At 41.1% G+C, this 23,225-nt stretch overlaps 4 non-coding genes across 4 annotated transcripts; all 4 read left to right on the top strand.

Annotated features, from left to right (window-relative positions):
- Positions 1–9,043: 9,043 nt before the first annotated feature.
- On the top strand, positions 9,044–9,115 carry trnaa-ugc (transfer RNA alanine (anticodon UGC)). Its single transcript has one exon. It is a non-coding gene; the product is annotated as a tRNA-Ala (tRNA).
- Positions 9,116–9,675: 560 nt separating this feature from the next.
- trnas-aga (transfer RNA serine (anticodon AGA)) lies at positions 9,676–9,757 on the top strand. The gene has a single exon. It is a non-coding gene; the product is annotated as a tRNA-Ser (tRNA).
- Positions 9,758–10,604: 847 nt separating this feature from the next.
- trnag-ucc (transfer RNA glycine (anticodon UCC)) lies at positions 10,605–10,676 on the top strand. The gene has a single exon. It is a non-coding gene; the product is annotated as a tRNA-Gly (tRNA).
- A 3,881-nt stretch (positions 10,677–14,557) lies between these two features.
- Positions 14,558–14,639, top strand: trnas-aga (transfer RNA serine (anticodon AGA)). The gene has a single exon. It is a non-coding gene; the product is annotated as a tRNA-Ser (tRNA).
- The last annotated feature ends 8,586 nt before the right edge of the window (positions 14,640–23,225 follow it).

Below are 23,225 nucleotides of genomic sequence, written 5' to 3'. Positions count from 1 at the left end.
CCTTTTATTGTACAGTTTTGTACCAAAACGATCAGCAGATTAATTTGCCCAGTCTTTGGGAGTCTTTCGATCACCATGGAGACACAAATAATGGACTAAAGGAACCTTTTAGTTCCTTAAGAAGTAATTCCTGGGGCCAAAAGTTCTAGTCAATTTGGGTGGAAATGTGACTCAGCCAAAGGTGCCTTTGAACAACTCTAAATCCTCAACTTGCATAAACATATTTTCTATATTTGACAGGTGTAGAAATAGAAGACAAAGCATTTGGGTTTCACAAGCAGCCAGTGTGGGTTTTGGAGGTATTTTCTGAGCATGAACAGCTGGCTTAATGCAGGTAAATGTATGTAACGGCACTCAAACCATTGAACTTCCAGTAAGACCACAAACAAGTGAAGATTGTCAAAATAACTATTTCAAAATCAGGTCCTTACAGCTCCAGTGTGTACAATTTAAGGGGATCTATTGGCAGAATATGGCAGAAATTGAATATAATGTTTAAAAGAATGTTTTCATTGGTGTACAATCACCTGAAAATAAGAATCATGCTTTGGTTACGTTAGAATGACCCATTTATATCTACAATGGCAAGGCATGTCTTTTCCCATGGAGGCCGCCAGGGTGAATTGCCATGCTTCTACAGTAGCCCAGAAGGCACAAACCAAACACTGCAAGTTTTGCAGCCATAGTGGTTTTGCCTACACTCTTGGAAGGGTAGTGTGAGGCTAGCGGTATTCAGTTGGTGGCAGTCTATACTGCCACTGCTAAACTGCTAAATACCACTATATCCTTCACACTGGTCCTTTAACATTACACCACTCATGACTAGTAAGTAATCATAGAAGGTGACCGTTACAAAGTAATGAATTAGTGTAGGAAGTCAGTGTAGTAAACGGTGAATAACTAAAGCCCTACTCTGAAGTAGGAGTGTTTTTAGTCCTAGATGAACTTTAAACATGAATTCTATGAGTAATTCATAGCTGTCTGATGAATATAGACCTACCGTCTTTAAAAATTCCTGCAGAATATTTTTGTCAAAATTGCACGGCAGACGATTAATGCTCATATATGGATTGCCACTTTACCATGACATGCACTAATGCATGGCATAGAGAAAATGTATAAATCTGACGAAATCACTGGCGCCCTTCATTTTTCAGTCTAATGGCTGTAGCATTAACAGCTGCTAGTCGCTGTCTTATAGTCATTTATTACCACCCATGTTATCCTAGTCTGCCATTTTACTACCATAGCACTATAAATCAGGGGGCAAGAAGGGGGCCAGCACCCCCATTCATGCCTGCTTCAGAAGAGAAATATGGAGCAGCGTGGAGGAGTCTGTGCACCACAAGCCGGGGTGGATACCATGTCTGAAACGTACCATTTAAAAGTCAGTCATAACTTCCCTTTTGCCTTCGGGTCAAATACTTTGCATTACAGTACGGTCTGTGTTGAATAACTCCGCTATTATCATGCTTACATCATTTCTACATTACTACATGATCTGTCACGTTGAATGGACTCACTTGGCTGTTGATAGCTTTAATATCTGGGCTGCTCTCTTGACTGTGAGCGATGTTGGAATAAAAGCGGGGGGGAAAAATGACACTTTTAACTACAAATGCCTTGTTGTAGCTTCTCTGAGAGGCTGTGGAGCCTGGAAACACTGGGGGGGTATATAAATGTTTTGGCCACAACAGCACACGCCAACATATCTCTGCCTGGCCTGTTTGCTCCTGTGTGGCATGGCGGCACACTGCATTTAATTTACTAGCGGCTCAACTAAATGTACCGGTGGAGGCGCTCCATAATTCATGAGGGAAGAGAAAGGGAGAAAAAAAAACCATGATGAATCTACGGTTGCTATTCATGTAACCCCCAACCCCCCCTGCACTTCCAATTGAATGTTAATGGGCAGAGACAAAAGACAAAAAGAGATGTACACTGGAAGCAGAGCTGGAGATCTGAGGTTAAAACAACAAGTTAAAATGTGCAGATGTGTTTGAGTGTGTTTGTACAGCACTCATTCCTGAGAACTGGGACAAAACTGCATTTTGAGGGGGGTTGGATTTTTTTTCTCTTCTATTATGCTGGAAAAATACATTATAAAAGATCAAAGTCTTGGCTATTAAGCCTTTTAATGGGCTAAAATCCTAGTGATTTAAGTTTTTATTACATGTAGACTCCGTCAGATGGAAAATCTGAAAATCGAAGGGAGTAGCCATCTTATTTTTAAAGTTAAGAGTTCTCTAAATGCTGATCAAAATACACATCTTTACATCAGAATTCTTATCTATCTTTGATTTAGAAGGGTTACAGAGGTGACATGGTTGAGACACATCTGATAGAATTTGTCAAAAATAGAAAGTTTACCAGTGCTTGAGTAGTATTTCCGCCTTTTTTAAACCAGGAAGTGAGACAGGGGTCCTCAGGGTATAGCTAAACCTTTTTACACCTGATTGAATCGTGTCTTTGTAAAACTGTGACGGAGTTGTTGCTAAGTTGCTAAGAGTCCTCTTAATGATTGATTCAAAAGGACAATGGAGTTGACATGTTATGGTTGAGACATCTGATAGCATTTAAATTTCTCACCTTTTTTCAACCAGGAAGTAGATGGGGGTCCTTTTTATGTCTGATTATTTTATACTTAATGTATATAAATCCTTAAATAATACTTTTTGACCCAGAACGTGGAATTAGAGTGTTGGTACTAATAATTTTTAATGTTTTTAGGTAGGACATGATTTGTCCCAATCCTCCAGAATGGGTGATAGTCGAGGCATGATCTAAAACTGAATTCCAATGAGATGGAGAGAGAAAAAAGTCCTCTCAGACTTTGCATTAATCATTGCCAATTCTGTCCCTGGCCATTTCCTTATCTCCATAATTAAGTAATTAACAGTTCTTGGTGCCAGTTAGCCCTGTGCTCGGACAGGACGCAGCAGGAAAATAATAACACTAAATCACTCAACCGTTGGAGGATTTTGGGAAACTGCCGCATGGTAATCAAAGATTAAAGGTAACGAGTGAAGAAATAGATACCGGCTTGGCGAGGGCCAGGAGGAAATATTCTCACACTCCTGCATGCATACACATGCATGCCGTAACACACACACACACACACACACACACACACACACACACACACGCACACACACACACACACACACAAACTAATCTAAGAGATGAAAAATGACCACAGGCATTTTCACACACTTAGCATGCCGGCACATGCGCTCATGCACAAATTCACCCACAGATGCATAGACCTGACCTGTAAATCAACACTTGACAGGATGGAATTTATCACACGTCTTTGCACCTTTCTGTTCCATGTGGGAATACACACAAATACCGTTGTGCAATAGTGATGCATCGCAGGGATTTTACATCATGATCATGACGAACATAGACTTCAGTCCTGGGGACAATGAAAAATGGCAATCAGTTTAAGGAAGACTGATGATATATTTACAGTATATCCCTTGTGTTTGTTTTGACTGGTGTATTCTTGGTCAAAAATTGGAAGTGCTTTAAAGAAGAAATTTAAATCTTACATTGGTGTTCTCCAAACGCAGTGAATTCTTTGATTCCGACTGATGATGTCAGTTCTGGCATCTGGATTGGTGCAATAGTCTGTCTGTGTGGGTGGCAATAAAAATGCTAATGAGATTCCATTAGCCACATAGTAGCAATGGGCGGTTCGACTCTTTTTACTGACTTGAGTTTGTATGAATCACTCACTAAAAAGATTCAGGTTTTCAAGTCACGAGAGTTACCAAATCCATCACCCTGAGCTTGGTAATCCTCACCATGTGCACCACAGACTTCTGCCAGCTGAGCCAGCTAACTTCTGGTTCAGCCTGTCACAAATTTAAACGGGATAATATAATTTTCATCATGTGACTCTTCTAAATTTTCCAAATCAGAATTGCACAATAGTGTGAGTAACATGGTCTCACCTCTCCACAGTTTAAGTAGTAGTAGAAGGCAGGAGGAGTGAATCAGTGAATGAATTAGGGGAAACTTGCCTCTCACAATTCAGTACAGAGAGTCTCAAGTTTTGAATGATTGATTCATCACTTGCACTTCACTCAAGTTAAACACTTGAGGGTTGAGATTTTTAGCCTTTGTTTTGTTCCATCTGTGATTTGAGCACCTCTCAGTAACATTTCTCAGTATGCTGGGTACTCGAATCTTGGAGTAACATACAAAGTGCTTCAGTCACAAGACTACCTGTTCTGAGTTTTGACAGTCCAGCCTTTTGCCATCACCCACTGGTCCCCTGACTGAGAGACGGCTAACGCTAAGACCCTGCTGATTATTCTAGTAGCAACCAGTTGTAACTTCAGCAGGCTGTGCTAACTAGCTTCCACTTTTTCAAGTGGAAGGACACAATGAGTCCTGTTAAATGTTGGACAGATATATTGCTAACAGTATATAACCAATGATATGTGGGCTTGTAGAAAAAAAGGAGAATGTCTTGTGTCAACATTTGTGCTCTATATAGTATGATGTTTAACAGTCACAAGTGCACCATGTATCACTCCCTCCAGGAAACAGATAACACCATGGTTCTTCTGTTACTGATGGATTTATTCATCTGAACTGCACTTCAGTCAACATCACAGTCGTAAAAATCCAGTCGGACTGTTCAAAATACATGACAGTGTATAAAATAAACACACATTCACGTCATACAAATTAACTACAAATATGCAAAATTAAACATAACACACACAGAAATAAACAGACCTCGCTGGCTGCACACAACCAAGAGGGGGTGAGTCCACTTGAACAAAAAATAAATCCTCAAACATCTTCTTAAAAATTTAGTCAGAGCATAATACTTTTCTGCTGAACACGTCTTCTTGGAGGAGGGTTGCAACAACATAGCACTGAACACTACAAACCATCAGTGGCTGTGTTTCAATCTGTCTAGCGAACTTGGGGCAAACTTTTGAAATTTCACGAAACAAGTCAGATGTTAATGTAGTGGTATTGGCTATGTTAACAAAGTGAGTAGAAAAGGTAGACGTTTATGAACTGGAAGTCAACCACCAATGAACCTTAAGGAAGAAGATCTTAAATATTGCTTAACTGTTGCCATGGGAAACAACCTCTCTTGAAAGATACGCACAACAGCTGCAGTATCATCATAGTTCATATTTCTTCATACAAAAAGGAGAACTGAAACTTCAATAACTTACTAATAACTTGGATAATCTGCATTGTCACGTTTACTTTTTCATCTCATATTTATGAGTTCTTTTCCTTTAGTATATCCAGTACCTCTTATCTGTCTTTGTATCCGAGTCACATTGAAAGTCTTGACCTTCACTCAGTTTCAAGAAAAAGCACCTTCTCTGAAAAATCTAACGGATGCCTCTCCGTGTAAGGCTGTGTGCACCTGATGCAAACTCAGTTTATTGTAATTTATTGGACGTGATCTTACACACACCTATAAAAGTTAACAAGCTGACCGTTAAAGCCAGGTCTGGACATTTATAAGGTTGTGGGAGACATCATGTTGCACGGCTCAGCGAGACGGAGGGAGCACAAAGGACAGTTGTTGAAAGACGCGCTGATGTATTGGTCATCCTTTGCTTCCTCAGACTTCAATGAATACATCTTTTCTTTGATCTGCTAAAGTTGTTTATAATGATTCTCTATTAGTGGCACAGTCATTACCCTCTCCCATGGGAGTGATACACCCCCACCTTTTAACACACACACACACACACACACACACACACACACACACATTAGAACACACATAGACTATTCATTCCCGTCACCAGGAGATTAAAAAGAGAAAGTGCACATATCTCAAAGTACCCATACATCAAGCAGTCTTTGCTGCTGGTCACTCTTCCTCTGTGGTGCCATTGTAAGTGCTTGTGGTGGAGATGCTATGAGGTGTTTAAGTGCTGGACTTTGTCATGTACACTGCAAAAAAAAAAAAAAAAAGAATTTCAAGAAAGTAAAGAAAGCCTTGTTTCTGGGAAATTCGTCTTAAAGAAAAATAATCTTATCAAGCAAGTATTGCAGTAGAAAAGTAATCTCATTTTATGAAAATATATCTAACTTTGTCTTAATAAGATATTGCAGCTAATACTGAGCTATATTTAACCAATAATAGCCTAAAACGATGGTTTACATAATATCTCAGCAGAGTAAGACCATTTAAAATCAATCAATTAAAAAATCTTGACACAAATGAATCTATTTTTATTCATTGTCAGTGAGTGTGAGTGTATCAGACTCAGAACCTGCTGCTTCACACAACACACATATACAGCAAAACACAACCAGCTGCATGGCTCATTAACACATTATAGATTAACACGAACCATTTTAAAATATACACGACAGATAGCATGGTAGTTACTGAAGACATTTTCAGATCTAAATACAAACTAATGAGTCGCACTGAAGCAATGCATTTGGTGAAATGATCCAGCCAGATCCTGCAAGCATCATATTATTACTGCCAGAAAACTATATGTCCTGCAACACCAAGTGGTGTATTGATCGATTCAGTGCTGTCAATATTATCATTGAAGCAGCTAGTTTTTCTCCTAAGTGCTTTAATTGAAATAATGCTTAAAATAAGAATACTTCTGGTGCCATCATTTAAAACAGTTACTTGCTTTTAACATGCTTTTTGCAGGAAATGTGTCTTATTGTGAGCTTTTTTTTTGTGCTAATAATTTATCCCAGTTTAAAGTATAGATGCTTAAAGTCAGCTCAATCAAGAAATGAAAATATTCTGTTTTAAGAAAATGTGTCTTATTTTAAGCTTTTTGCAAATTAAAAAAATAAGTGGAATATTTGGGATTTTTTTTTTTTTTTAGTAGTTTTAAGGCCCATCGCAGTCTATAAGTGGCTAGATTCATAAGCTAGTTTTAAGAATTCTAGCCAAGCAAAATTGGCTTATCCCAGACGTTTTTGCTTAAAACAAGACAATTTGATAATATTTAAGAACATTTGGCTTCTCTCTAGCTGGGCTGTTTTTGCAGTGTAACTCTTCTTTTTAAGGACAGAGATAGGGAGGTCTTTCATCGCGACCGCTGTCTGGGATAGTTAATCCCGGCCTATAATAGGCTTGCTTCGCCTCAACAATATAGCCGAGCATGTCCCTTTGATTTGGAGGCCTTGTTCCAATCTGGCTCCAATCAGCGCGTCGACTTTCTGGGGGCACTGCTGATTTTCTCGCCTCAGATGAGTGATCGCTGGGAGACAGCCGGACATGCGCTGCCAAAGCCTGGATCGCATGTGTTGAAAAATCACACAATCTCATGCTGAAATGACCAACTGTGTGTGTTTGTGTGTGCGCGTGTGTGTTCTGCCAAGGCGCTACGGTAAACCAAAATGTACTGGCCGGCCTCCAGTTTGAAACTTCTTTAATCCTCCATCTGCAAGAGAGCATGCAGGTTGCACAGCGCACCTCCACGCGGATACCTTCACTCTCACACACACACACACACACACACACACACACACACACACACACACACACACACACACATTCGAGCACCACAACGCTGTGATACTCTGCTGTTTGTGTTTGATGTGGGCAAGTAAAGAATCCTCTCATAACCTGGCATAAAGCAGCCACAGCAGGAAGAACAACCTGCTGCTTCGATTGAAGTGCACTCGTCAATGGCGACCTGCCGGATCAAAACAACCACGATGCAACCCCTGTGGCTTGTACACCTTTGTCGTTTTCCTTTAGAAGACACATTGTTAGACATTCAAAGGGGACATGGAAGAGGTTATTACTTTGTCAGAGAATATTTCCAACTGACAAAAGATGAAAAATACTCGGGCTCTCTTGGTAACAGCAGGTGAAAGTGAGAGGAAGAGAGGGTAACCTTGGTGGTTGGCGATGCAGTGACCCAGGTCACTTTGTCTGATGTATGATGCAGCATCACAGAGCACACAGCACATTTATTAGACTGTGTAATGATAAAAAGATAGTAGGGGGAAATGGATGATGGTTGAATTGGAGCCCACACATGGAGACGAGGGCCCTGCTCGCAGTCTCCTGGCGGTAATATCATAAAGCAGGCGAGAGGAGATGCTCCTCAGGAATACAAATGCTGCCTTTAAGTTGGAAACGTGTGGCCTGAGATGTGCCACCATATTGAAGGGGGGGAAGATTTAGGTCTTTAACCGATTAATCTTTGTCATCATCTTGGCATTGTGGAGAAGCAATTTAGATGGTAAATACAGTTTGTGATCCATATATCATCTGGTTGGTGCTGTGGCGTGCCCAAGTTTGGCTGCACATTTAGGGCCTATGCAAGATTTATGCTAAATAAATGGTCTAATGTGTCACTGGGATCTTTTATTTCGTATTACGGCACCGACAAAAAGAGCATATCTGTATTTCATCACTTGTAGTAAAAGTTTAACTTGTGGGACGAAATGCCTTCAGATGTTAGTGGAAGGAGGAATGTGTTACAGTGTAAAGCACATGAAGACATTTACCAGGAAAAAAAAAATGATAGAAATTTTTTTTAAAGGGACTGTTCACTCCAAATACATATTTTCCCCTGGCCTCTAGTGGTATTTATCAATCTAGATTTGTTACAGTGTAAAGCGCATGAAGACATTTATATTAAAGGGACATTTCATCTGTAAACCAAAAATGCACATTTTCCCCTGGCCTTGGTGTGAGTTGCAGAATTTTGACATTTTACAAATCTGTAAAGTCATCTTGTAAACAGTCATTTTATCCTTGATGATCTACTTGTACTAGGTTCTTTTAATTGTATTGTTTAATTGTTGTTCTTTTAATTGTTTAATTGGCATATAATGAGTTTATCTATGTAGGCATGTTATGAGCTAACACAACTGCATGACTAAATGGTTACACGTGTCTTGTCATGACCTGCCAAAACACCCCTTTCTCTGTTCTACAAATTTTTTGTATTGTACTTCTGTTACTTTAGGGATTATATTATAATTTCAATGCCCCACTCTTCACTCAGGGTTGTACTGTGTGACCAGGCTGCAATAGTTATATACACAACTACAGGGGGATGTAGCTCAGTGGTAGAGCGCATGCTTTGCATGTATGAGGCCCCGGGTTCAATCCCCGGCATCTCCATGTGGTTTTCATATTAACTGATTAGGACACAAACTGAAATCATAAGTTGCAAGCAACTGAAAAACTTATTCAAATCATTGTACGAATTATGGAAGAAACTGAGCTGCTTCACTCTGGTGGTGTCTAGATAGTAGCAACCCTGGGTCTGTGAAACTCTTGTACAAGTGCACTTGATTCAGTTTAGGCTTTTGAAATTTGGCTGACATAAGGCAAAGAGTCATAAATTCCATGTGACGGTGTTGGCTGTGGTGGTTGCCTGTATCAAACATAGGATAGACCAGGGTTTGTGTCAGTGTGAAACCAAAAAGTCAGTGTTTCCTTTTTGTTTTTAGACTAAGTTGACTCATAATTGGCAGGTTTCAGGGCACTTCTGGTTTTTTTTTTTTTTTTATCACTGCTCTCTTAACACCAATAATTTACAACATTACAGCTTTCCTTGTACTGCCATGATTTTGTGTTTTGTTTTTATCAGGAGTGAAAATCTTCTTCAAATACAACCTAGATGTGTAAATATTGACCAATACAGAGTGAGACACACCTGATATGTGCAATGTAAAACAGTTGTCGTGGCCGAGTGGTTAAGGCGATGGACTAGAAATCCATTGGGGTTTCCCCGCGCAGGTTCGAATCCTGCCGACAACGGCTGTTTTCATGTGTGTTTGCCAGCTGTCATATCTGCTATGTAACTGGAACAATCTGTCAAAGTTCAAAGGACTTCTTACCAATCAAGAGAATATCTGCCTTGATGAGTAGTGAAATGTCTTCAGGAAACAATATCATAGTCACATCTGAATTGTCCCATCTATTTTCTTTTGCTTATCAGTCCATGGTGGCAGCAGGCTAAGCAGGATGTTCAAAATGTCCCTCTCCTCATCAACAATTTCCAGCTCCTCTGGGGGGATCCCAAGGCATTCCCAGGCAGGTCAGGTATGTAATTCCTCCAGCGAGTTCTGAGGTCTCCTCCCAGTGGGACATGCCCAGAAAACCTTCAGAGAAAAGCATCCAGGGGATGTCTGTACCACCTCAGCTCACTTCTTTTGACGCGAAAAAACAGTGGCTCTACCCCAAGCTCTCTCCGGATGTCTGAGCTCCCCTTATCTCTAAGGCTGAGTCCAGCAACCCTAAGATGGGAACTAATTTCTGTTTCACACTTGACTGCAAACAGCCCTGGTGCCTGCTAAAGGTCAGGGTCTGTGGAAGCCAACAGAACCACATCATCTGCAAAAAGCAAAGATACATTTCTTGGGTTGCTAAACATGACACTCTCCTCACCCTGGCTGTGCCTTGAGATCCTATCCATGAATTGTTCCCATCTTCATAACTGTTCAGTCCCTTAGATTCTCCAGTATAGTCTGTATAGCTGATGTGAACTACATCCTTCCCTTCTTTTCATTCATTTTGTCACTCTCTCATCCTTTGCTTGAAGGAAAAAAAAAATGCAGAAAATTGCTGACTTTGAAACCACAGCAACTTTCCAAAGGAAAAATCAGCGATGGTGGTATAGTGGTAAGCATAGCTGCCTTCCAAGCAGTTGACCCGGGTTCGATTCCCGGCCATCGCAGATACTTTGGTTTTCCATGGAGGTATTACTTATTTTTGGATGACTTAAAAGTGTAAAAATATGCTATTCTTTTCTGTTTTGTTACTTTACTGTACCCAATAACTGGTACCCTACACTTTAACCTAGGTCAGGGCAATGAGCAGTCCCGTCAGGATCCTGAGGTAGAACGACGTATTTGTGTTTAACCATCAGACTTACCGATTGTTTTAAATTGGGAACCACACAACCACAAGCACTTCAACTGTGGCAGCCTTCTCAGCACCCCTCTTTCATATGTCTTATGGGTGTGTGTGTTGTAGCTCAGTGGTGGAATGCATGTATGAGACCTCTGATTCAGCAACCAACAGCATCCTCGTGGTTTTCATGTCGACTATAATTGTGCAGGACAGAAACTGTAGTGACTAGTCACATGCACCCCAGTGTAAATACCAATTACATACACCAACATGACGTGCCTTGATCATATTATTTTGTTACCAAAAATTCACGTATAAAATAACCAGTAAAAATTATAAATAATGACATTTTCTTACTGACCACATATAGCAAAGGACTCAAATGCAGGTCCCAACAATTCCTAAAGACTGATCTATCAAATCTTAATAGATTGCAGGGATATGTCATGTGGCTTTAACAACACAAATTCCCCTCTTCTGTCTCTGACAGCAGTAATAAAGATGGCAACATTGCAGGCATAACAACAGAAGAAAACTGGTATGTGCATATAAATTAGGACATTATGAATTTTCTAATTATTTTTCTCTTTACGAGCCAGGTTGGATATTGAAATTATTGATGTACATGCCTCCATGATTGTTCCCTCATTGTCTTGTCGGCACCTTTCCCTATGTTAATGTTAGCAAGCTAGCTAACTGTATAGTTAATCTGTCTGACATTTACAGTACTGTTAATAGTTAGTGTACCATAGAAGGCACACACACCCAACACCACTTACAATTTTATTTTATGTACATTTTTTATGAGTCAAATCATACAACTATAGGGTTAAGTGATATAGTGGCACATATACCTATTTTGTGTGGTAATAAATCTTTAGAAAACTTGGGATATTGTTGACATAACTGCAGAGGATAGTTGTTACGTACACAGATAATTTTTAGGACAATCGTCAGTCTATTAAGAGTCGGGGCTTGATATCAACATCGCCTTCATTATGAGTTTAGAGTTGCGTAGCTTCAGTTTGTTCATTAAACACGAATACTATTCCTCTGTCTCGGCATCTTAGGTTTGCCTTGCTTATACTAGCTAGCTAGTTTTGTGTTGTATTTTTGCATGATATTTGTATAAATGAAGAAGACAGGTAAACCCAACACAAAATTGGGAAGTTATCCTGTACCACTATGCCCAGGGGAGGCACAGCTTTAACATGAGGAGCCAGGATCCAGGAAATGGAAGGCTGTCATGCACTGAGGCCTGGTCATTGACTCTGCTATACAATCACCAAGTCTGTGAATATGACATCTTTGGGGGAAAAAAACATCCTCTTAAGGTAAGTGGTGATTATATTTAATTTTGATTAGTTGAATTAAGCCTGTGCTGATGGTTGTGGCCACAAACTATTCTATATTATCCTTCTCATTAGAGCATTTAAAATATCTAAACAAAAAACAAATTATGTCCCTATTATTTATGCTTGTGTTGTTTCACACTTGTTAACAATAATGTTAAAAACTTACTTTAGGAAGACTTTAGGAAAAGTTAACTTTTTTTACACAGTCAGCTGAGCGGACAGGTTCATCAGGGAGTCAGCAAACAGAGGCAGAGAGCAACTCAAGGTCAAAGAGTCAGCTGATGGAGCTGGCTCAGAGGAGCTCAACTGCAGGGAGGCAGCAGACAGACCCTGCTCACATATAGGGAGACCGCCATCGCAGGGCATCTCAAACAATCAGACTCCAGGGCAGATAAAGTGCACTCTCATAGTGTAGTTGGGTTGCTCCACTGTATTAAAGAACAGCATCTTTCAGGCACTAGCGGAATGAATGGGGGTCCACCAGAACAACAACAGCCTCAACCTCAACAACCTCCACCCAACACTACCACAAGAATCTCCTTTCCCACTACCACCACCACCAAGACAACCATCAGCAGTGTTCCGTGTTTCTCCTCGGAATACCGAGACTTTAAGTCAGATAGAATCAGAAACAGATTGCCCGCTGTTCTCACCACACAACTGTCTCTGGAATGGAAATGTATGTCCATGCTCAAACCATGAATTGTAAAGAACAGCTCCACATACCTGTAGCAAGCACTCGCAGCACGTTCACAGCGAGGAGTAGGCAAGAGGCACCATCAATTACCTGTCAGACTGAGCCTCACATGAGGACGAGTGCCTTAACCCAGTGGGAAGAAGTCTATCCGCAGCCATCACCTTTTACCCCATATTTCTTACACAGTGGTTTAAGAAAGTCCATGCCAACAAGATCCTGGGACATCTGGATGAGATGAATGATATCATCACTTCAACATATGTCAAGATGTTAAAGCTTGACCGCACAAAAATGTTCAGGCAAACCTTTTTCATTGATAGTTATTCATTATACTTGATGCTGTTGTTATAATGTTTTATTTTTCTAGATCAGATACTTGCTGGTGGCATCATGGACACAGTAACATGGATGAGAAATGTCAGTAATTACAATGGTGAGGTACTGCGGTCAACATGTAATCGACCATAACATCCAAAACAACTAGCTTTGGTCATTGACTGTTGATTAAAGATCTTTTAAGGTCTAATAAGGTTTATCTGATGGATACCTGATCTGAAGACCAACTGTTGTGCGAGTGTGAGATGGTATATACCCATGATTGACCATCTCCGATGGTGAACTCTTAAGGCAGCACGTCCACTACTAGTTTTCTAATCACAGACTAGATACTTGCTGGATACTTCTTTATATGTTCTTGACAGTGGTAAAAACTGAATTCCAATGATTTTCATACAGGGACTTGTTCTTTTGCACAGGTGCACCCTCATTTTTCTGTCTGGTTTCAACCATAGAACTCCTTGCCAGGGCAGAGAAGAACTTCCTGGCAGCAAAGTGGCTCTGCACCTGGTCAACAAGCACCTGGAAGGTGAACTGGCAGAACGTGGATGCAGTCATTATTCATCTACATCACAGTTGTCATTGAGTACATCTTACAGTCAAGACCTGAAAATGACTTCATTGCCTTGCCTGACTTATAGCAGAGATTTGACATTCTTGACTCTCTCGGGACTTGCTTGTGACTTGCACAAGTCTCACTTACTCCCACCTCTGCTCTATATTTAATATTAGCTACAGAGATGTTAAGCTACAGTCCTCTCTTCTCCAAATTCTTTTTTCTCTGCCCAGGAAATTAAGTAAGTAAAGATACAGCACATAAACTGCTGCCTTTTACTCAGTAATGCATCTATATGGATCTGGTATGTTATGAGTGTTTCATAATACGTACGGAGCATGTAGCTCAGCATGTATGAAGGATGGTTTTAATGTTGACTGTTATCAGAGCAGGACACAAACTGTAGTGATGAGTCACATGTTGCTCAGCAAGCAACTGAAATCAAGTTCCTTCATTCTGGTTGTGATTGATAGTGACGCTAATTCTGCAAAACTCACACAAGTGCACTTAGTTCAGTGTCCTGTGTGAAACCAAAAGTCAATGTTGGCTTTTTATTTGTAGACTTTGTTGAACCATTATTGTCTGGTTTCAGGGCTCTATCTGAACACCAAGAATTCAGAACATTACAGCTTTCTCTGTACCCCCATGATTTTGTCCTTTGTTTTTTATCAGGAGTGAAATCTTCTTCAAATACAACTGGGATGTGTAAATATTGACCAATGCAGGCCGACAAACATACCAGAAAAAGTTGAACAAATATGGTTGTCGTGGCCGAGTGGTTAAGGCGATGGACTAGAAATCCATTGGGGTCTCCCCGCGCAGGTTCGAATCCTGCCAACAACGATTATACTCATGAGTTTGCCAAAAAGCTGACCTGAACAGTTCCCACTTTCCAGGACTCTTACCAGTCTGGAGAATGAATCAAGCTGAAAATCCATCACATTCCCAAATCTGAAATACAGTGTCTTCAGAGACAGACAGTATCCACTCTGTTATCAGTCCAGTCACTTAGCTTTTTGCAGTATAATCTATGTTGTTGATTAGTTACTGATAGCTTCAACTAAATCCCTGTCTGCGGGTGTAACTCCACAATTCATGGCAAGTCTTTTCACGTTTTCAGCAACTATTTGCTAACATGTATAATGTGTTTGGAGGAAAAACTCCCTTTTTCCTTTCCACAATCTTTTAAATGTGCACCAAAATGAGAGGCAAGAGGTTCCGTGACACACACAAGCAGCTCAGACAGGCAGTGTGGCCTGGGCGTTAACTCCATAGCAGCTCTGTTTGTATAACTAAATCTCAACCTGCCCAGTGTGGGTCCATCATGCCTATTAGACTTTCAACAAATCTCATGTCATAACCACCTTCACAGAATGCAGTTGGGAGGATTTTTCTCAGAGCTGCTGCACCCCGTCTGGCTTTCCTCATGTTTGACTTTTAATGAGCAAAATATTTCTGGAGTCCGCCCAAAACTGAAGCCACTACACAGCGGACCTGTAGAATGAGATTATCTATCCAGAAGCTGCTGAAAACTGTGGGAAACAGAGAAGCTCGCATGGAAATTACAGAGCAGTCCCACCACTCCCTCGACTGCAATGTTTGAGATCTACTGCCTTAATATGTCTGTTTGAAACCATAAAGTCTGCCTCTTTACAAGTCCCAAGAAAACTCTGGCGTGCCAGCTACACTCCACTGGCCCGGTGACAGAAGTGGCTTGATACTGAGCGCATGTTTCATATTCAGTAGTCAATGGGGTGAGTAGTGAATTATGCTACAGTCTGGCAGCAAAGCATACAGATTGTCCCCTCTGTGTGCATAACAAATGCAAAACAATTTTACATATGGTATTCATATGACATCTGCAGCTAATGGAAAAAATAGAAAACATAGCTTCACACTGAGTGATGGAATTTTAAATTGTATTCTACACATGAATGCCTCCCAGGGCGACTGTCGGACCGAAGACGCTCCGTTATGGTAAACAGACAACGTGGAGGATTTTTGCAGCAAAGCGATCAGAGGAAAAGAAAAATACAAGATGTAGAAATCAAGCTCTCTTTGTGTTGCTCTCCGTCTCCATGCGTGTCTGCCACAGACTCACCCAGGGAGGGTGATGTCATCCTCAGACGTTCCACACATTGACCTGTGCGCAGACTGGGGGGAACGCAGCCTCGGATAATTGACAGTGGAGCGGCTTTGAAATGCTGATTAAGCACAACCTGCCCCATAGCCCCCCAGACTGTTGGCTCTGCATGCGGAGGAGGAGGCTTTTGACACAGGGAGGAATCCTTCAAGGGAGCTCTCGGTGATGCGGTTACAGTATCATCACGCATCAGAATTCAAGGCCGCTTCTCCAGAGATACTCATGTACAAAAAAAAGAAAAAAAAAAAACAGGGGGAGTTGTGAACGGCATTCATTAGGGCGTCAGTGCTTCATTAAAACCTCCTCTCTGGTTAATATTTTCCCGAGTAGCTGCTTCCCCACTGCTGCATGGGTGATATCTATGCTCCGTTCACGCCATGTTACACTGAGATAGCGCTTCATGGCCAGATTAGGATCGCATTCGGAATTAAAATTTAAAGGCTCATTAATTTTTAAATCACCCCGTACATACCAGCTTATGTTAACACGGTTTGTGCCAATTACAAATTTTGTAAATTTTGTAAGTGTCTGCTACATCATTTCAATCGTTACACATGGACATCAATTTTGGGAATGCTTCTAGGAATGTAGTAATGATCTAATTAAGTGGCAGTAACACTGATATATTTAATGGCTGGATGTGAAACGCAGGGCAGAAATTGAACTTCAGGGACTTTAGATTCTGCCATTGTCTCCTCTTGCCAATAACCACGACAAGGTCAATGATCTGGAGGTCATTTGTCTCCCCCCACCTGATGAGAAATATTGACCAAGAAGCTGTGAAGAACCAGGAAAGTGCCGTAGCGCAACTTTTTCACTCTGACATATAAGTGAGGCAGTACAGTGAGTGTGGATTAAAAGACTTGATGCGGCGGAGAGAGCTATCACTCAGGATGAAGGATTGAGAATAGCCGAGGGGTTATGCCGGGGCCATTTGCGCTCAACCTTTTTTTCCGGGTATATGGTCAATAGCAACAGACTGGAAACCCATAGGTCGAGTTCTGGCGGACAAAAGCGATGGCTTACCCTCGTCTCGTCTCACTCGGGGACCGGTCAAATTTGTCCCCTGGGAGCTGAGAGACCTTCTAACATAACTCAGCCCTTTGACCTTTCAACCCCAACGAGGCCTTTTCCCGCTGTGATGGATGGCTTTTTGTGCACGGTTCAAGTCTCCTGATTTATAGAGAGCTGCAAATATTTACTTTTTTTCCCCCTCCTCCCATCCTAGCCATCTTCATCCTCAGTTTTGATTGAACCTTCATTTCGCAGCTGTCTCCACTCACATGTTCATATTTTCTTATCAATTAGCATCTTGCCAAAAAACGGGAACCCACCCTGCTGTATGAGATGGATCTGATAATCCTGACGCAGGCTCGCCCTCTCTCTGACTTCACTACACTGGGGTAATTTTTCACTTTTTTAATATCCATGTGCCAGAATGTGTGTTTAATGGCTTCCCGGGGGCTATAGGCTAAAACGTATTTTGTGTCTTAGCGCTGTATCTTGAGTGTTATGGGAAACTCCCACGGTGAGGTAACCTTTCCATTAGGGATATGAAAGACTCTCTGTCTCTCTTAGGGATTGACTAAGAGGAGTTCTTCCAAATGTTTGATCCAAACACCCCAAACTCTGTTTCCAACATAGTCATCTCTTCTAATGGCATGTCTATTAACTGACCACTGACCAGTCCTAACAAGCTAGGGGGCAAAAAGAACCATGCCAGTGTGTTTTTGCCCTGTAATCCTTAGTACCAAAGCCACATATTTTAAAAAACAAACACGCATGTAAGCATAAATCATCCACCCACCACCCACCTGAACAAGACCCGCACCTCTCTATAAGCTATATTACCTTTTAAACTTCCAGCTGATTTCTTTATTGTGTGTTGTATAGATGTAAGGGATTTCTTAGCAATTGATTAGAGAGACTGGTTTCAGGCACGCGGGAAACTCATTGCAGCAAATCATGGGACATTTAACCAGCAAAACTAAAAACTACAGTGATAAACTTGACAGCACAGAGGAAACAATGAAATAATTAAGTTGTGCTGCTGTGTCTGGTGTGTAAATGTGCACACGTCTCCCACGACCCTTCTGCTAATAATCTGAACGCTCATTTTTATGACCCAGCCTGCCCAACCAGCTGTTTAACCGCTGAAGTTTTAAACACATCTGGCCCTGATTCCACCCTCCGGACAATCGGAGGAGAAATCTCGTATGGGATCTTGGTCAATACCAGTGTTTAGCCCAGATTTTCTTTACAGATCCGGTCTTTAGCCTTCTGAACTGCTCGCAAACTCATTGGGGGTGATGTGATACCTTCAAACATATTTGATATTTAGGTGTTAAACTCTAAATGACGTCAGCACTGAGATGAACCACAATAACCAGTTCTTCAATGAGATGGAAGCAGCTGGGCAACTGATGCAAAACAATGGTAAACGTTTTAGCCCTTGAAGCTAACTATAGCTAGCATGCTATGATTGACTGGTATTAAAACTGATCTATATTTTTGCTTAAGAATAGATGTGTTGACCATGTCTCCCCAAACATTTTCTCATGCAGACTGGTTTACCCTTCTGCTTCCGTTTTTGTCTTGATGTAAAACACCACTACAGCAAGTTGTTGCACTGCAGTCTCTTAGTCTCCACTTTTTTTACATCTGCTTCCCCATGAGATCATGTGAGGTTGTTCTCCCTGTGGCACGATAATCTTAGTAATATCCTTTATTTTATGTGATCTGCAATCATTTTCAACTCTAGTGTGTGCATGTTTGAGGTTAGAACATCTGTGAAGTTTCGCCTCATGCATGTGATGCAACCAGATTTTATAACTCCTCCTGTCTGAGTCCAGCTTTAGTGTTGTAACTAAGTTAAACCAGAATGCAGTGATGTCATTGCATCCAGGGGCGGGCCAGTGTACTGTATGTGCATGATTATGATAGCACACGCACGAGATGTAAACCAAATGTTTACAACACAATAATAAAACACAGATGTAGAATCACAATATCTACATCTGAATCTCAGTTACAGCAGCTGAGGATAGTCAATACGATGACAGATATTTGAACCTGCAACAGGCTTGGCTGCTTCCTTGGTTGAAACTGCAAAAAAGATCTAACACAGGAAGCCTGAACACTTACAGGCTATTTAAATACTTATTTTGTGGCATTTTAAAACAGCATGTTATTATTGATGTTTCATGTATCAAATGTCAGATGCCCGTCGTCTCCGTCTCATCCCTCTGGCCAAGATTTTACTGGAAAAGAGGTGCCAGACAGCATACAGACTAGTGTAAATTTGGCATAAATAAGCCGTGGGATGTACAGATTCATACTCTTCCTGGACTTGTGTCCTTTTTTAAATGCATAAATTTGTGGTGTTTTTGGATTATTGGACATGAGAGGCTGAGGATAACGGTCTCTAAATATGAGACGCCTCTATATAACTTCATGTGTTTCCTCGAACTCAGCAAAGTTTTTTTCTTCAGAGTCAAAAGTCATTTGTGGTCACACCACAAACAGGAACTTCTGCGTAATGTAGCACATATGCAGTGTCACTTGAGGACAAAATGTAAACCACTACAGAGTAAAAGAAAATAAGGCGGGTCGGGTGCAGAAGTGGAGTCACCGTCGCCGTGGCAACACCACACTTCCTGTTGATTTTTTGTTGACTGTTTGATGATTATTGTCGCATGGTGATACAACTCAAGAATAGATTTGGACCCTGCACTGTTAGATCACACTGACACAGTAACGTAACCTTGACAGTAAATGTTTATTGTGATGATTACATAACTTAAGCAAGTTTCAGACGTATGTTAAGTGGTAAAACTTTGTAGGAATAAAGAGATGCCATAAGCAGAAGGGAAAAAAAGCATGTGCAGCTGCGATGTAAAGTATTTCTGATTCATGCAAAACCACCGTTCTGGTCCTTTAACCCTCAAAGCAGCCAGATGATCTGTTGGTAAAAAGATGAAGAGTATCTACAGTCATGCTTTTCTGGAACACTTTTGATGCTCTCTTGGCTTTCGCTTCAGCTCTTCTTTGTGTTCTCCTTGTCAACCAGCCGCCTGTCTCCACATAAGCTGCTCTATAAAGTAGTTCAAATAAAATACAGTGAAAGCTGCCAGGCCGTGGATAAAGTAAAAAATGGAATATGTACAAGCTGAAAATGGACAGAGTTAGGCTCTAACACTGTTAGCTCGCCTTTTCTTCATGCCGTTTCATCTGCACCCTGAGCGCTTTAACTGAGAAATTCCTGCTTCAAATCCTGTCAGCTTCACCTGCATTCAGAGGTAACCCATGGAATACATAGGCCGAGTGGAAAATTACAGACAGCGTATAGGGCAAAGTAGGCCAATGTGTTACATAATAAGCTGACAGGTTAGAACAGTGCAAGTAGCTCCCTGCAGATAAGTGACCCAGAAATATCAGCTGCAGGTTTATGGCACATACTATATTACATACAGTTCTCCCTCTCACACTGTTTGGCTGCCTCCTGCACTTTCCACTGCATGTTCACTGTGTTCATGCCAAGAATGAGAAGCATCTAAATGTCAGTTAAGGCAATGAAAAACACATTTATTCACCATTTTTCAAAGTTTAACATCACATTCTAGACTTTCTGCTGAGAGCTGGTTGTGATGGATGCACTGAACATGTTCAGAGTCACAGTGGTTTTAGCCATGGCTCGATGGATGGCGAAGACACTTTGGTCTAAACTGAAATGTCCACATGAATTGGCACAAACTTTTGTATAGGCAGTCATGGCTCCCTGAGGATGTGTCCTAATACATTTGGTGATGCCCTTATTTCTCCTCTTGTGCCTCCATGAGGCTGACATTTTTGGTTTAGAGCAGAGGTTTTTTTTGGCATGGATCTCTTAGCTGATAGGCAGAAGGAGCAAGGGACCCTCTGTTACATATATTGCACTGAATACTTTCAGGTCTTCTCTCATTTAAATCACCCATAGCTGCAAAGTCAGCAGCACTTTAGCATGTCTAATGCGTTAGCCTCACCCTCTGCCCTTTTGCTGGTGGTTTCTGAGGTGAAGGGCATGTCAGAATCTCTTGCTTGTGAGGCTAACTGTGCCAGCTAATTGGCCAATAAGTTTCAGTAATATGTAGCTAACTATTTTGCCATCATGGATAGATACTGCAAAGTGATTTAGTAGATTATCTAGCTTGTGACTGCATGAGCCTTCACAAGCAGGCCTTTTTAACAGTGTTGTGTAAATAAAAAAAGGCTGATTTGTCTTTACTAAGATGTTGGATTCATGTTAATGTGTATTTTAATTTTTGGAGAAAAAAAAAACAGAATTATTCTCTGTTGAAGTCCCAGCATTTAGAGCAAAATGCCTTGACAACCATAAGTGATTGGCATGAAATCTGGTGCAGACATTCATGGTCCCTGGAGGATGAATTACACTAAGAAATTAGGTGAATAACTGATCCCCTGATGTTTTATTTATTATCTATTTTATTTATTTATTATTTTGCACCACCATTAGGTCAAAACTTGAGTGGGTCTAAAACTTTGGTTTATGACCAAGTACTTGTGACATTCCCATCAGCCTCAGTTGTTTTGTTTTTGCAAACATTAGCATGTTAACAAACAATTAAAGTGGTGAACATGGTAAACATCATAGCTGCTAAACATCAGCATGATAGCATCATCATTGCGATTATGTTAGCATTTATCCTAAAGCACCACTCTGTTTAAATTCAGTCTCACGGTGCTGATACCATTGCAGAGACCCTTCATCTTGTTTAAGTATTTGCAAAAAGGAAATGTCCTCACACAGCAGGGTACCTACAGACTAAAAGAAATCAATGGGTAAAGTGGTACAGTAAGCTTTAAAACGTGGGTGTGCAAACTTTTTCCCTTGGAGGACAAAAAGTGAAACTTGATGGTAGGCCATGGGCCAAAAGACAACACCGTACACAACACACAACTGTAGTGTATTCTTAAGATGGAAAATGGTGGTAGAACCCTGAGTTCTGACTGACTGACTTCCTGTGCAAAGTGTCACTCTGCCTGCTACATTATGTAAAATCATTTATAATTAGGTATCCTACATTTTTAAAGAGTATCTAGGCCCTGTTTTGGGCCGCCCCGCTTCAAACAGATAAGAATCAGCACTTAAAATAAAAGAACTCCTAATTCAAACCATTCAAAGCCATAATAGTGCCACAGTCACATTTCTGTAGAAACAGTCATTAAACACAACCAGTTGTTCGGACAGCAGCTGCTCCATGTGTGGGACAATCTAGCTAAACCCGATTTAGGAGGATTCACTTTCCCCCGTCTCCAACAAATTTAGAGTGACACCCGTAAACCCCCAATGGAGCTCCAGTCGGCCACAGGCATGAGAACTGAAGAAAAGGATAAGTGTGTTTTTATAGGGGAAGAAATAATACAAAATAGCTGTGGGCCAACTGGAATTAATTTAAATCTCGTACAAAACATCAGTGAATCACTTCCGAAATTCCCCCTGCCAGCCAGCTGTGATGTTTACAACTTTGACTTGTTTTTAGATTACACACACACACACAAAAGGTTTTTCCGTTTGCCACTAATGGCAGAGAGGAAGCGATGAAGGAAAGAAAAAAAATGCCTGAATAATTAGACAGATCAGAGGAAGAGATCCTTCGCTAGAGGTCATGTGGCTGATAAACGATAGGCTTGCCTGCAATGCATGTTAAGTGAGTATCGGTGTAATTATCCAGGCTGCGGCGCCTTATGAATGTGTGTAATGTCACGGCCTTTCTTCCCTCACCCCCCTCAGGCGCTTTCCTTCCTTGTCAGACGCTCCACAGACAGGGAGTGAAGGTCACTTGACCAGGAGAAAAAAGGTCAAGGGAGGGACCAGGCCCATGACGGACTGATCAGCCCACCGCCACAGAATGGCGAATTTAATTAAGATTGAGAGCGACATTTTCTTCCTTCCTGGCTACCAGCTTGCGAGGTTCTGATTATCAATTTTTCTGAAAGAATAGGCACTTCAATCAAATGAGGATGGAGCCCCCTGAGGGGATTAATGACGATTTAGTAGGCTTATTTTCACTTCCCTGCCTTTTTTTAAGCAGGAACTTTCTGGAATATCACTTGCCAAAAATTCTCTTTTTACCTAATCTCTGAGGTTGACAAGTTCATGTGTAACAAGACGCTTTTAGAAATGCGCGATATCTTCATTAAAACATCAAAAAACTTCTTGAGGATCCAGGCAGCGGCTCATCCGAGGCAGACCTCCTTCCCTCTAAATTGAGAGGAGCTTGTGCCAT

This window comes from Lutjanus erythropterus, chromosome 21 (assembly GCF_056507025.1).
Source record: "Lutjanus erythropterus isolate fLutEry1 chromosome 21, fLutEry1.hap2, whole genome shotgun sequence".
NCBI classification, from domain to species: domain Eukaryota; kingdom Metazoa; phylum Chordata; class Actinopteri; order Lutjaniformes; family Lutjanidae; genus Lutjanus; species Lutjanus erythropterus.
The sequence above is the reverse complement of the archived record's forward strand: the minus strand, read 5'-3'. Positions and strand labels throughout refer to the sequence as shown.